This window comes from Rhopalosiphum maidis, chromosome 1 (genome assembly GCF_003676215.2).
Source record: "Rhopalosiphum maidis isolate BTI-1 chromosome 1, ASM367621v3, whole genome shotgun sequence".
Lineage (NCBI taxonomy): Eukaryota > Metazoa > Arthropoda > Insecta > Hemiptera > Aphididae > Rhopalosiphum > Rhopalosiphum maidis.
The window spans coordinates 56549137-56567013 of record NC_040877.1 but is presented as its reverse complement, the minus strand read 5'-3'; the positions used below and the strand labels follow the sequence as shown (position 1 = coordinate 56567013).

Genomic DNA, 17877 nt, shown 5'->3' with positions numbered 1-17877 from the left:
AAATATTTTCAAGTATTTTGTTTTTGAAATAAATGAAGCGAAACGAGTTTCCAGAAAGGTATAATAGATGTCAACTCAGATTTTCATCTTCTTTATTGTTGTATAAAAAAAATAAATATTGAAAAATTATATAAAAATTAACACAATTGAATAAAATTTAAACAAATCTTATAACTCAACGACACTCGATCTTTAAGAAGATAATAAAAAAAATACATATTTTTTAAAATTTAATGTAGATAATTATAATGATTCGTTACATCACAAAAATAGAGTTATAACTTATAATTTTTACTCTTTTTTATACAGTCTAAATAAATAAACATTATTTTATTTCGATAATGAATTTGTTCAGTCTTAACAAGTATTTTTCGAATTATTCAAGACATTAATCACAGTGTGTTTGTTAGCTAGCGTCGAACGATTGAACTATACGTATATAATCATGTCTGTAAAAAAAAAAAATTAAAAATGACGTGAGTACTTAACGTTTTAATATTTTTATTTTTCCTAGTATTTATGTATATGTTTTTATAATAAGAATTTAATTAATTACCCGTGTATTAATAATTGTATTATAATAAAAATATTCAATAAAAAAGCAGTACATTTCAATTAGAAGTATCAAATTTAAAATTATTAAAATATAATAAATACATTTAACTCATTATAATTAATGTATATTTTTATTAAAAACAATATTTTGTATTATAAATTTAAGTTTTAATTTTCACTTATTATCAATTAGTAATATTATCGATTAATCGTGATCAAAATATTTCTTAATGATATTATAATGATATTTCTGTTTCTTACATTTTTAGATTCTAAACGGAGTAATGAATGTATTGGTTCTACAACTATGTTTTAATATATTATATTTAATAACAACTCATACTATATAATAAACAATAATTTATTAATATAAAAAAATGGAATGTATTAAATAAAACAATAATTATACTATAAGTATCTCTACCTAGTAAAACATTATTAAATTTTTTTTTTATTTTAATAACATAACATCTTTGTATCTTTGTGAATTGTATATAAATTACAATATCTACATTTATTAGGTACATTATTTTAATTTTATCAGAGGTATTATAATAAGAAAAATCTATCTATCAATAATCAAATGTTTAGTTTTAGTAACTAGTCACTATACATTAACGATTAACCAAAGCACACAACTTACATTCGTATTTGTTAAGGTATATCGGAGAATTAAGTTTGATCTAACCTGCAGAATCTTGTATCCAATTTATCTTAAATTAAAATAATTGAATTATGTTGGTTCCACAGAGCAAGGCGATTATTTTAGAAAAATATTTGTTATGGAAAAAATATTAAATTTCAGCATCTGATGTCTGTAAACATTTATAATGGTCAATGGCTAAATTTTTTACTAAATCCAAATTTTTACGTAAAAAATATGTTTGATTTGTCATGAAATTATTTATGTATCTGTTATTTAAACATAATATTAGTAATTTATTTATAATTATAACAATTTATAAGTACGTTCAAATGTATAAATATATATTGTTAGTATAGCTAAAAATTGCTGATAATATGCAGTATTCGTAGAAGTTATACATCCAACGATTAAAATAATATTGTGCATTCGCAATTTATTGGAGTTGTGCTTTTATAAAAAGTAAAAAGCACATTGTACAAAATGGTATAAATGATTTTAACAAAATATTAATACAAAAATGACATAATTTATAGTATTATAGTTTCATAAATTATTAAAAAGTAAAAACCAACACGTATATACGATGTACTACTCACGTTTTTCTATATCACTATCGTCGATTAAAGGTATCATATTTTATAATAATAAAAAATAATGTTTGCAGAAAATAAAAATATTGGAAGTTATTTTAAATTGAAAAATGTTACTGTATATACCTTGCAGCAATACCGTTAGTTTGCCCTTTTAATTATTGAGTATTTAATATTTATAACGTTTCTAGCAACATTGATATAATTAAATGTGTTCGACCGGACATGAAAAAAAATTGTAAAAACGATGGAATATTAATTTTAACAGCACATTTTTGTTATTGGTACTTGGTTATTATTACTCTACATCTGATATTAGTTATTATAGCTTTTGTATGTACCTACTACAGCCTTCATAATGTTTAGATATACCATATGGGTATACGGTTAGTGTATTTCTCGGAATATCGTTTCTCGGAAGCGAATGATAACGTTTTTGACAAAAATCCCCGTCCCGCGTAATTGCCTACACATCGCAATTGTAGTTATTAGTAAGTCATTGCTGTGTAATGTAATATTACAATAGCGACTCAATCAGTTGTCGTAATTATTTATGTGTTCATAAATAACAATAATAGTTATACCTATACCTACGCAACATAAGCGTTTATTCACGATTGGATTCGCCAAACGTGGGAATTGTACTTACATATTATTATGATATATTGATATACATATATTATATAAACGATTTGGAAATACTTTATGACACTATTTTATCCTCATATTCGTTGTAAATATATACATATCGACATATCGCATTCGTGTGGACAAATTTATTGCTCTTCGTGCGCATAATATATTATGTACTCCCGTTACGTGAAACGAATAGATATCGGTGTGCGGGATGCGTCGTATAAATTTAATATAGTACAATACGTACACACGCACATGATATATATGCAATATATGCATACGGATAGACAGATTGGTCGTCATACGCGTAGTCTTAGCTGTTTGGACGTCTTTACGAAACCGTCAAGATTTCGACAACCTCCTCCGCCGCGCGTCCAGACGGTAGTTAGTTCATCGGCTTAAGAGAGCCCGGCTGAGCCTAACCCCCGTGTGCCATAATATTACTATCATGTATATTATTATTATATACACGATATGGCATTATATTATGGTCGTGCAACATTCGCGCTTTGTGTTATTTTTATAATAATAATAAAAAAAAGCGTATAAATATTTTCGCCTCGTCTATTATACCGTCGCGCGCGCGGGGCGGGTGAGGGTGTGTGTGTGTGTGTTCTGCCGCCGCCGCGCCGTTGCCTCGCGCGCGGTAAATAATAATGACGACCTGTGTTAGTACGAAGCACAGAATCAATAATGGCCGCGCAATCGCATTTTACACGCCGCCGCGGTCTGCTGTGTCACCGCCGCCGCCTCCGCCCCCGCCGCGGCTACTATTATCCTCTCGCGTATACCTCTCCATCGCTTCCGCCGCGACGAGTTCCGCGCGTACCGCACCGATAAACGCGAAACGAAACGTAAACAATAAACGGCGGCGCGGCGGTGTCTCATCCTCTCTCACTCACTCTCTCACTCTCTCTGTGTGTGTGTCTCTCTACGCGTATGACGACGGCGTTTAAGTGGTCCGCGTCGATTATTTTTTCCGACCTGCCCGCGCGGACCGCCGTGACAATAGCACGCGCTGCGACGGACGACGAATAGGTAAAATATTATGACGTACGCGTACCGCCGCGCTCCGTATATTAAAATATTCGCTCGGCCGCCGCGACGTCTTTGCCGGAGGACACACCGACCCCGACCACCCGGACGCGCACTTCCCGAAGTCCGTCCCGTCAGTGCGCGGGGGGAGGGGGGGCGGGCGCCGACACGAACTGTACAGGGACCGCCGTCGCCGTGCGTGTCGTCGCGCCGCGACGTGTGTACGAGCCGCGTGTTGGGGCAGGTTAAGACTATATATGTATAGTACGTACTCGCGCGAGTGCGTAGGTATGTGTAATGCGTATGTGTACAGGTTAGGTACCTCTGTGTACGCTTTACACGGGCGCCAATAATATTATAATGCGATGTATAGACCAGTGTTTGCCAGCCGGTGCCGAGGGTTCCGTGAAAATTTCGGGAAAATACAAATTGATCAATGATATTTTTGATTTGAACTATGATTCTAACGTAGAATAGCTCCAAAAATTATATGGAGGTTACACAAAACGTTCAAGCTCCTGCGAAGGTACCGCGAGTAAAAGAAATTGGAAAACACTAGTATGGAGAGCCGTACGCGTAAAAACGCGTGCGATACGCGAGAGCACTACTATTGGAAGTGATTTTTTTTTTCAAGCACGTTCGCCGCTCGTTTTTACGCTTAAACCGCACGACGGGTTTTCTCGTGCAGGTGTATACTCGAAGATTATGATATATACCTGCGATGTGTTGTGGCCCTTTTTACGTTGCAAATCGCATTATAAACACATGTTTTAGATTCTGAGCCGAACGAGGACTGTATATTTGGTTTTACGGAGAGTGTTTTCCTTTCTTCTTTTTTTTTTTTTGCGTCCGTCATCGCCACTCGGAACAGTGAAAAAATGATCAACTTTGAGCTAGGTTTTAGGCGACAACGTGGATTTGTCTTGTATTTTGGTGCTTTTTGGGGGTAAAAGTAAAAATTTTCAAGGTTTGAAAATTAAAAACAAGTTTACTAGTTATGGAAATATATATAGCAAAAAAGTTTAACGTAAAGCCGGCATAGTTTTTTTATGAGTGATTGAAGTTCAAATATTGACGACATTGGATATTCAAACGTATATAATAACGATTTGTTCTCAAACGAACTTTTTGTTTTTTTTATTATTTAAAAAAATATTAATTTTAGAAACATATATTGCTTATTATTTAAATTATTATATTCTATAAACAATGTTCTTATTCTAAGCTATTTATGAAATTAACGCTTAAAATTTGGACTTTTTTTTTATAAATCTTGATAAAAATTATTTCCTTTTTTAAAAAAAAAATAAAAAATCGATTACAAAAGTCCACATAATTTTTACTTATAAAGATTTAAAAATATTGAAAATAGTAAATACTAATAATAATATAATAATATTTTAGACGCTGTAATAGTTAAAAATATTCATGTAAAAATCATGAAAATTTACGATTGTTTTGTAATTAAAAATTCATAATTTTTTATATTTTTATTATTGAAACTTAAGAATGTAATAATAGGTTCTTTATAAATTGGTCCTACGGAATTCTAAAAATAATATTTTCACGCTTTTTAAAAAAACTTCATTAAGTTCCAAATTTGGTAAAATTAAATATTTAAACGAAAAATAATGATTTTTTTCATTATCTTATAATTGAAAAACTACGCGGAACTTTTATCTTTTAGACATATTATTATCTTCAATGCACAATTAAATTTTCAAAATGTTTAAACTAGTTTTAAGCTATTTATAATTAATACATATTTACGCCGTTATTTGGTAGGTACCCTGTATTGAATTATAAGTTAATAACAATGTTATAATATATCATAATATTATGCTAAAATTAATAATACAAAATAACCTATGTCTTCGGCAAAAAATTTATCAACATACCATATTACTAATAAATTAATAATAAAAATAAATTATAAAATATCTTTAGAAATAGAGGCACATGCTAAATCTTTGCTCAGAATCATCTTTTGTATGCTAGGTATGCTATTAATTCAGTAGAATTTTTGATTATATATTGATATTTTATTACACGACAGACATCTGATTTGTTCTATCATATCAATTTTTATATGTATTAAAAAGTCTATAATTGTCAATTGATTTCACATAAAATATAAGAAATATGTATATAACCCACAGCTTATAATTTATGATATATTTTTTTTGGTTTTTGAAAAGTAGGCAAGTGGATATCACTCTGCTGCTCCACATTAAATGTCAAGTGGGTCATTATTATATGAGTGTCAAATTTGAACTCAATGATATAAATCATTGTAAACGAAAAATGATTCTAAACGTAGACGGCCTATCACTAAATATATTTCGTATTATATTTTTTTTAAGTATGTAACGCCGTATATTTTACTTTTAGTATTATGATAAGTTAATATAATTTTGAATTGTAAAATGCAGTATTTAATTATTATATTAATACACGTTTATAGCATAATATCATTGTCGCAACTAGAAATTTGGGGCCTAGGTGCAATTAAAGTTATTGTGTATCGTGTATGTATTAATATAATTTAGTTTCAAAGTCTCGGGCTTCTCGTACAATGATGAGGCCTCCTATTTTTTTTTAAATATAAATAAAACATGAAAAAATTGCTTAAGGATAAATTATTATTGTATCGGTGAATATCGAATATGGTAAAAATTTGAACTTCAAATGTTCATAAAAAAATAATTTAGCTTTCCGGTAAAATTTTTTTTCCATAAATGGAACTTTTGGAATTCAAATAAAAACACATTTGTTGCATAAAAAAGAGACGTGCGTGCTTAGAAAATCATTCTGTAATAATCACATATACAGTATATGAATTAATTTGTTCACCCTTTTCATATTTTTTTTTTGTGATCTGCAGTACGACAGTACATATTTATTTGTTTGAAAACGAAATTTTTAAATGATTTAAAAAATGTATATACTTTTAACTGATATGATATAATACACGCTCTGTGTTAATTTTCCTACTTAACAGTTACCATACAAAACTCTTGAGTCTAGACTAACACTAAGTATTATGTTTCACTAATTTTATTTATCCATAATACGATTGTTTAGAACTGTATGTCATAAACACGATAAAAGTATTTTTTTTTCCCGAACAGCTACGTATTTTTTTAATCCCGTACACCTTTCAAATAAAAAAAGGGATCGATACCTACGCAATATCTCTAGATTTTATTATTAATTATTTCTATAAATCATGAGTATTAAGCTCATAACTCATAACCATCATTGTTATAGTATGGTTATTATATATTTATATTACACCGTATAGCTTATACTACAGAAAAACATATTATAGAATAGAATATAATATTTATAAATATATGATAACCTACCGTAGAAGTTAAATAAAATGTATAGGAAATACTGTATATAAATGTTAGTCTCTCGAACATTCCCTTGTCCTAACTTTAAATGTACTCATTAATGCGCGTAAAAGTACGGTGGCGAGTTAGTATACAAAAATGGTGGAAATCACGTTTGCTAACATTATAATAATTTAAGATACGAGAGAAAACGACGGGACGTTGAAACATTGGTGAGGGGGAAGGAGGAAATCGTGCTCAGACGTCTTTTGAAAACGTGAAAAGCAAAAGTTTTATTGTTTCGACGAAATAATAACAGCAATCTTCTCAGTGCCGTGGGATAATAGGTGTAAATTTTTTTATCCTATTGCCAAACATAAGATTTCACCGCACCACAACGGAAACAATAATCACCAATTTATATAAGTACCGTAAAATATTTTATTTGTATAATAATAAAGTGTGTGTTTGAATTATTTCTTTTTAAGGTTTTACAAATGCATAGGATTTTATCGAACACGCGATTTTTGAATTTACCTATCGAGCGGTGGTCTTTTAATATGTATTCTAGCTCATTATATTTTACTCAATGACAAATTATTTTTATTATTAAACCTATTAAAGTGCTAAACTATGTTAAATTTATGGGTGATTGTTTCTATTTACATATACCTAATTATATTTTATGTTTATTATTTTAATACTCATAATATTGATAGTACCTATAGTTTTTAATTAATATTTATTGTTGGGGCTAAAATGTATATACATTGGCATATTTTTTTTGCAAATTCTGATTACCGCTTTAGTTTGAAATGTCCACGTTACATAGTAGCGGTCAAATGATTTTGTCATGGGGGAGGATATGACTGATTTTTTAATATGCACTACTATTAATCATTAAAATAGGTATAATTTATGGTTATGCCTAATATCAATTTTTTTTTAAATTAAGGTAAATTGGTACTTTATTTATAACAATGTAATATTAACAATATTTGTATCCAATACTTCATTGGAGGTTATATTTATAATCCCACGATGAACAGTCATAGTGGACAAACCATTGAGACGACATAAATAAAACATTTTATACTAATTAGTTAAACAAATATTATCGGCAAGTCCACAACTTCATTTTCTGTAATGTTCTTAGGGATTATACTATTTTTCATCCGAGTCCGAGTACTTAGTGGTAGAGCAAGTAAAATAGGTGGTAATTTTTCTTTTATTAGACATTATAAACTAATAAAATAGACTACATTACAATTTACAGCAGACAGTTTTAATATGTATAATAGCGCGACACAGTATATGACTGTACGAGACACAAGTGACGAGCACGAAAGCCAAAACACTGTGGTCTGTGTAACAAAATATTGTGACAAACGTAATAATAATCAATGAATTGGCCAACTATAATGACATAGCTACGTATTATTGTATTAAGAGGATTGGAAGCGGTGATTTTCTGTCTTTGTCTTACACACGTGGAACATAGGAAAAATAGCTATACGTGCCTGAAAAAAATTAAGGTACTTATAGTTGTTCCATTTAAAATATGTAAAGATGATTGAATTGGTATACAAGTTTACTTTGCATCCGTCGAAACATATTTTTAATATATTTAATAATACAAATTGACAAATTTATAAAATTTAAAATATTTATTTTAAATAATAAAACAATCGAAAAAGTGCTTCGACCGATGCAAAATAAACTTGTATACCAATTAAAACATCTTTACATATTTTAAATCGAACAACTAGAAGTACCTTAATTTTTGTCAGGTGTAGATCCAAGTTCCACGTGTGTTAGACAAAGACAGAAAGTTACCGCTTCCAATCCCTTAAGAGGACGTTCTACCCGCATGTGTTCTCTCTGTCTTATTGGTGCAGATCATAGCAAATGTACCGGTCAAGGTAGAAGTGTGTTGTAATTAAATATTCACAATTACCGAGCTGGGTAGGTAATTTCCGTATATTTTGTATAAGTAACTAATTACTAAATATTAATAATAATAACAATTTTGTTCCTAGAATGAGTCTAGAATCTAGATAATAATAATAGACGCTAATAAGCATTATTTTGAGAAAAAATTAAAACAAAATGTAATACAAAATAAGTGATATAAGTTAATACTTATAGTACAATGTACATAAATATAATTGTTATAAATATTAAAGAAAAAAAGTCATGGGGGGATCTATTCCCCTCACCCCCCCCCCCCGTTTGACCGTCACTGATGTTACATCACGATGAAACTAATGGTAATTATTTTATTTTGTATATTTTTGCATACATATTTTAAATAAATTGCAAATTATTGCTTATTTCAACAATAAACACCTACAATTTACTTTTTTGGGATATTTTAGCTGTAGTGATTGGTAAAAGAAAAAATAGAATATTATCAATCCAAAAAAAAATACCCAAGCACGTATTTATATAGATATACTATGTATGTACTATAGTTATTTTATTTATATCTTATCTTAATTGTCATAAACTCGTATAACTGTAACTGATTATTTTACAACAACAGCATTTGAGTTTTGACATGGTCGTTGTCGTTTATTGTGAGTGCATTAGATACGCGTTGTTTGTGAATCTACTTAATTTTTACTTTCATCATTTAAAATACTGAAAATTCAAAACACTAGTGCAAAACTTCGACAGTATATCAATCAAACGCATATTCAATTTTTTGTTGCATATTTTACCATATTTTTTTATTGCCTATAAATCCTATTCATATTTATTATTGTAATAATATTTATATATATTAAGTGTAGAAATAAGTTCAACGATTTTGACATTTAATTTAATGACAATATCATTCTATATTCATACTATTCCTTTTATGTGATGATGTAGATTGTACTTCAACAAATTTATGTCGTTTGCCACTTTTCTTTTATTAAATCAAGTGAACCTTTTTTAATATATAAATATAATGTATATATTAGGGAATGGAATAACCTTTAAAAACTGTTAATAATAACGCGACTATTAAAAAGTTATACTAACAGTTTCATATTCAATGACAACACGACTTGACTCGTCGATAATCGTTATATTCACAGATCTCATCACGGTTTTAAATCTCACGTAGCACGATTTTATTTATTAAATTTTTATTTAATAATATATTTTGTGAAATATAAGTAAAAAAATTTATATATAACCACTAATAAGTTGGTATATTATTCAGATTTCGGTAGAGTGGTTTTTGACGGGCATATGACAGGTGATTAGAACATTTTTTACTACCAAACCGTTATTAATATTAATGTAACCAAACCTGCAGTTATGATAACCCCGATTTTGACATTTTATGTACATTAGATGAAATATAATGTTACAGAATATCGAAAATATCGTACAATTTTTTTTTCTTCATCATTATCCTACGTTTATTAAATTATTTTATTATTTTTACAGCTGGATATTCTCAAAACGTTTGAAATCATTCGAACAAAGTTTAAAATAAACGAATCTAAAATTCATTTATAAAATATAATATTTTTAATAACTTATTATAGAAGGTACTCATATAATATAGCATAGACATTTAAATATCAGGTTTTTACATAAGTATTTCTTCAATGTTTTACTCTGTTATGAATTATGATCATCATAGTTTTATCAAAAACTACTCAACAAGTCAACAATGTGTACAGCTAATGATATTTGAGGTACTACCTATGTTAAATTTCTTATCTGAATATTAGGTGTTACTATTACATTGAACTTGCTATGCTTCAAGATAGTATTTTCAGTATCTACTTTATGTATTAAACATTTTTAAGCGATTTATAAACCATAAATAAGTAGAATCACATAATATACATTTATTCAGAGGTTAAATACATAAATATATATTTTTTTATTTCCGGTCTTTACGAAAATCTCTTAAAACAAACTTCACCATTCTCTCACCACTGTAATCAGCTGCTCTCTTCCAATTGGTACTACTGTAGCTTTTACATCTCTTTACACACAATTATCCTATGTAGCACAGACATGACCTATCTGGTGTTGTTATTCCTATTAAATCTTTTTCAATTATCATTTTTATCATAGTACAGTTGTGTGGCGGTAATTCGAAGGGAAATGGGAAAAGATGTCGTTCGGATTACCTATGACTTGGCTTACGTGGGGCCATTTCCATGTACTTTTTTTTCGACAAAAATGAAATCAGTATAAACTAACGATCATTGTGAAGTATGACATTCGACTAACAATCGTTATCGACGTGTGGAATCTTAATGACCCAAACGTGTGATATGTAGTCGTAACAATCGGTATGATTATTATTTTATTGGTCTACATAAGTCCAATAATAAAACGGTGGCGATGTACACGCGAAACCGTTCGGATTACCGCGTCTTTCGGATTAGGCCTATGTTCGGATTACCGCGACACTATTGTATAATTTTTTCATCGGTCATGAACGATCCACGTCAATAATCTTATTTTTTTGATATCCATCGTAATACATGGCCATTGAAGCGATTTTTGGAGATTTCCATTGTGTAGTCTTCTCCACTTTTCACTTAGTGATAGCCTCAGTACGCGTTATACACTCGTCTTAATATTATCCTTTCAAAGTTTTTCAGCCTCAATTCTTCAATTTATCTCAGGGTCCTGTCTTGGAACTATATAAATAAGATGACAAGTTGTATCAAATATAGGTATATTTTAATTTTTGGTTTTTAGATATGATTTTGGATTTTAGAGAGTTCCAAGTGTTCCAACTCCAAAATGTAATTTATTTACCATTTTTTTTCGATACTCTTGTTTTTAGTTTATTATCAAAGAATAGACGATTTGTGTTTTTGAGTATCATCGTATTTGTCGAATGTATTCGGAAGATCCATTCTTAATAGCCGTTGATCAGTAAAATTTTAGTAAGTATTAAATAGTTGTATCGTTTACATTTATCGTTTCTATGTGTCCTTCCTTATATATTATACAATATAATATAGTTCTTTTCATTTCGCCCAGGAATTAGAGTTTAAAATATATTATAATTTATAAGTACAATCTATTTTACTGCTTTTTTTTCTATTACTTTTAAAATATAATTAATATAGATACCAAAAAAAAAATAATTAGTAAATATTTACATTTAATTTTTCTTGCTAGTTATATTATTGCTCAATAATAGTACGTACGTCGAAAATAAAAATCATTATGTAATTATGTATAGATACTGTAGTATAACTGCAAAGCTACAATATCACTTTTGATCTTTTTTTATCGCTGTTTTAAATTCTTCAAGTAATAAAAGTGTCGATTAATATGTTTTAATTTAACCGTATTATACGTATCATCTCGAGAAATCAACATCAAACGATTGACAATAATTTATTACTGATACCTAAATATTATACTCTATTAAGAGAACTTTGAAGCGTGCTGTACGATCAGAACGGTTCGTTTTAATGTATAACACTTTAGGCTTGACACAAAGGTACCTAATCGAAACTGTCCGGGAATCGAAAAAAAACTTTAATTAATTAATTATACATAAAGCCGCCTCCTAATCACTTTATACCGTAATTATTTAAGTTAAACTAACCCGACCGTTAAAATATTATAACGATATAAGCTCTTACCTCGTCTCTGCGGCACAAGAGCATATAATATAGACATACCTATTACAGCAGGACGCCTGGACACTGAATCACCAGGAAAACGAAGGATTATTAGGGAGAAAAATTCAGTAGGGTCACATTTATGTATACATGGTTTTGTACACGAAAATCTTCTCGCTTATTATATTTCCCTCTGAGAGCTAATTACTCTCTTGCTCGACGTTGGCTGATTATTATTTCTTTATATAGGTATTATTGTATTAACGCTGTGCCACTGTTCATTCAGTATACTTAATGCCGAGTCTTGGCGTATCATGTGGCCAAAATCTGTTTAGTTCCCCTGTGTAAAAATGTACTATTTTATACCTCCATGTATCACTTGTGAACCCGAATTATTATATGGTATAGGCTATACCGTATAACACCCCCCCCCCCATATAAATTAATTACATTACGCCTATCATGCATGTGGCTAGACCTCAGACTCTAAGATTATTATTTGAATATAATTGCATTAAAATGACAATTCTATTGATTTTATTATAACGTTCAAATGTACACATATCTTTTGTAACCCATATAATTCATCGCTAGTAGTTCCAAAACTGTTAAAAATATAATTTTTGAACCACTGTTTTTTTTTTTAATTATAACCGTTACGAGTACCAAAATGAATACACTTCATCGTGAATTATTGTGATTTTCAACAAAAAATATTTTTTTTTTAGTGATGAAGGTAATTTTTTTATAATTAAATGATTCAGTATCTATTCAATTAATTTTAATGACGAGCTTATAATATAATGATACCTCGTTAAATAGTCTGTTTTAATAGTATATAACTCGAGTAAAGTTGGATTCTATATACCGATAGATCAAAATTCCACTTTTACAATACAGTGATTCTTCTATTGAATTACACTCATTATTTCAAAATCCTTTTTTTGGAAATATTTGTCTTACATCATTTCTAAATGAAATTAAAAAAAAAAACAAATTTTTCAAAAAGAATATTAAAAAATATACTTTTTTTGTTTTTAATGTTGTTTTTTGACTAAAAATGTAAAAAAAAATTTTCAAAATATTGAATAGACTTCGGAGTAATGAGTATTGCTCGACAAAAAAATTACTTAGCATACTGAAAATAATAAAAATGTATAGATAAAAGTATTGGATGTGGATATTAGTATATTATCATTTACCATATTTCAATATTTGGGATATCAAAATAATTTACATGATAAAATGCAAACGTTATAAAATAAATTTCCAAATTTGCTAAAGCATTATTATAAATATCGCATTTATAAGACTTTAGACATTATTTATTACATTTATTTTTATTAGATTTCTAAAGAGTTATAAATTCTAATTTACTAGGATGTTTGTATACAATTTTAATCTGATTATTTCAATTGTAAAAGTATGAATATGTAAAGATTTTAAACAATATTCTAATTAATATGTAACTTTTTATTAGGAATAAATCAAAAATATTATGCATATTAACAAATGTTTGAAAGCTCAGCACATTTATTAATAATTAGGTCGTACTTTGACCTGCTTTGTGAGGTTCAAGTGTTCTCAATAACTTTTATTGTTTTTACAATTATCATGTGTACTCATTACTAAACTATATACGCTTGGATTTAAAACAAATAAATTTACACAAATCTATTCAAAGTATTTATGTACATTGTACATGCAATAAACTAGACAAATCTTTTAGCCTTATATCAAAATAATAATTGGTTAGTATAGATCTCCAATTATTTTAAATTTGTAAATCATTTAAAAACCATTTCAAAAGTCTAACAATTTAATTAATATGACGCAAAATAAAATAATAATTGGATTTGTGGACGACTAATGGTTTATTAATTAAAGTTTTAAGTTCTTTCCTTGCAAATAGACGCATTAACTTCTACAAAGACGAGAGTGGGAGTAAGAAAATTACGAACTTCCGCCAGCTATATTATATAATTCTTACCTCCGCAGAGGAATTGTCACTACCGTGACTTAAATCTCACACAAATCCATTTATCTTTAATCTCTTAACGTTATTGCCCGTTCAAATGATCTTCCCAGTTAATTTTAAAAAAAAAATTGGTGCATGGATATCTCTTAGGCAATCAACCAAAAACAAAATAAATAAATCTATCCTATGCTGCACAGCTTCTACAGAAACACAGTAATTCTACAAATATCATACGAAAGGATTGAAAAATTATTTCAAGTCAATATTTTGCCCATTTTCAATTGGACTTATGCTTTCATCCAAGTTATCCATTAAGTTATCAAAAATTCCTCTACTAGTATGAATAGTAAACACAGAATACATCATCTCTACTAAATTGTTTTTTGTAGTAGGCTCATTATAGTTCAAATAAATTCTCAAATATATTGGATTATAGCATATTCTGGTTTTAACTTTATAGGACAAAATAGATTGGACTAAATATTATATTTTGAACTTTATGAATTGGACCAAAATACTATTTACCTGATTACCTCAATTAAACATTAAATGAATAATTATATTGATTAAAAGTTGTTAATTTTATCACTATTATCTATTCCATAGATATATAATTATTATTAATTATTTACAAAAGTTAATACATTATAATTTGCATGGTTGAATTTTTCTGAGAATTAAAAAAAAGTTATTGTAATCTTACATTTCAGGGTTTGCTGCAAGCGTTAAACTTTTTAATATTCTGATAGTGATTGAAAAATACTATATGTATATATATTGGCTATACAATAAAGAGTTCTTGTTTTAGAAACATTTTTTATTTTTCAAGGCTTTAAACGAGCTTAAAAAGTTTTTTATTAGCTTCCCCTATATTTATTAATAGGAAAGTAAAAACAGATGGCACTTCAGGTACATATAAATATTAAAGATACAAAAAAATATATGCTTCTGTATATCTATTGTTATTATAAATTTATAAATGTTTATATAAAAAAATAAATACATCAATATATCATAGGATGAAGATATTAAATTTTCTAAAAAAATCCTTATGTGAGATAAGTTATTGACAATTAAATATTTTACAAAAAATTATTCGATTTTTATTATTTTTAATGAAAAAACACTAAATTTAACTTTGCTGTAAATTAAAACAAATATGTGAATAAAGAAACTCAACTCAAAACCGTTTTTAGAATATCAAGATAATTGCTTTAAGTTTAAAGTACAATATGTATATATTATGATAATTAATAAGTATACAATATACATCTTGGATCATGGACGTGTTTCTTTTGCAGTAGTCAGATCTGATACAATAATGGCTAATTGTTCATTTATATAATATATTAATGGCTATTACAGATCAGTGTTAAAACAGCGAATAATTAAATACAGTAAAGTTTTTTACCCGCCAACTGAATTTTTTTCAATTTTATAACAAACAAACTATAATAATTGTTCATCATATTGCTAACATACAATGATGACATGTTGTTGTTATCGTACAATGGTTTGTCACAATAACGTATTTATTTGAGCACATACGTATAATTTTATCCACTCGGGGCCCGAAATAAGCTCTTAATCCAGGCTTGATTCGCTGCAACTCCCAAGCTCCGGGATAAAGGGTAGAATTTTCTTCAAAGGTAAAACTAAACCATACATTATCTAAATTAAGTATTTTAAAAATATTTTCATTTAATATGAATAATATCCAAGCCCTTTTCCTCGGTTCTACAATTAACATTACAATTTAAAAATATTATATTTTTAAAATATTTGATTTAATTTAATTTTCATTCAAAATATTATGTACAAAAAATTCATTATACATTACTTATTGCATACCATGTTAGGCTATTGTTCCCATTTTTTAGTGTGTTAGTTTTAGAAAAGTTTAACTGAAACTATAAAATAATTATTTTTGAACAAAGAATAGAAAAACGAATAAATACATAAAATACTTTAAAACATATTTTTTTAAAACTATATACGTCATAAATTTATAATACATTTTTTTTTCATAAATATGTAAGTATTTATGTTAAATTTAATAGCAGAAAAATTTTCAGAATCATAAATTGCATATTCAAAATTTATATTTATTGTACATTACCTCTATGGAAAATTGGACAAAAATCAAAAGCAATTACTCAGAAAATGGATAGTAGGCAATTATAGACTGCTGCAACTCCAACAATATTTGTTTTAATAAATTTTGAAATAATCTCAAATATTTTATTGTCAATAATCAAGTGTTAATATTATTTTAATATCATACAGCGCTACAGAATATAATTGATCCGCTTTTAAACATTTTAATTGAATTTTATTATAATTTATAGTGTATCTTTAAACAATTACTCCAAAGATCGTATTCAGTTCTGTGATTAATGATTATTTTATATTTTTTCCGCAATACAATAGAATACAATTAAATTAAAAAACTATCGTTCGGCATCCTGTTTTGGATTTTTGTAAATGATATTTCATCGTTTGTAAATGTAAATATAACGCAACCACAGTTACATAACACATCCGCTTCATCTGCGTGTGGCCTAATTGAATTAATAAAATTTCCAACTTTATTTTCAATATTAATACAGTCTTGAAATTACGAACACCATTAATCTTCTAAAAAATTCTGGTAGGTCATAGAGTGGACGCCATAACATAAATATGATAATTGAACTGTGAGTTAATTTCATAGAAATATAAAAGAATTATTTTGTATGTCTAAAGATAATTTAACACTCAAACACCTGTTATAGATATCTACCATCTACCTATTAATAAATACTTATGCACACGCCTGTCGTAAACCATTATCCATACAAAATATTATATATATAAAATGCCTAAATTGTACTCCTTAAAAATACGCTGTAATGCTCCAACTCCCTCAAATTATGTTGTATACTCACTCGCAATCGATCGACAGGCTTAAGTGACAAGTGTATTAGAAAAATGTAATTAATGTAAAGCTGCTGTGCTGAACCACGTCAAAAATCTTGAAATTTAGTTACCTTGTATATTGGCAGTGTTACATTGAAAATATTTCAAGAGTTCTTATTTTGTTGTTGATTCGTTGGTACGCATAACTTAAATCCCGATCAAAAATTACTGTGAAAATAACCGATAATATTATATTATATTTTACTAGATAGGTAATAGTAAGTTTACGTTCATGGTCCACATTTCTGAAGTTAGCACTTCACCTCATTATATCCATCACTTTCGTATATTTTTTTAATTTCTAACTATTTGTACTTGATTGGTTGGTCAGGCTACATTGAAAAATCGAATGAAGTGAGGTTACAAATTTCAAAAATGTTATTACAACTTACAAATAGTTATGAATTGAGTATGATAAACTACGTACCTTTTGTTTTGTGCTATTTTCGAGCAATTGATTAAAAATCGTTTATGCGATAGAAATATATTTACCTATTGAAAATTTTGTTACAAATTGAACGGATATAATTAATTTTGC

The 17877-nt window shown here is 28.1% G+C and overlaps 1 protein-coding gene across 2 annotated transcripts in view; it reads left to right on the top strand.

Moving 5' to 3' along the window:
• LOC113560838 overlaps positions 1–17877 on the top strand; it is a 96056-nt gene that overhangs the window by 62554 nt on the left and 15625 nt on the right. The window lies entirely within an intron of this gene.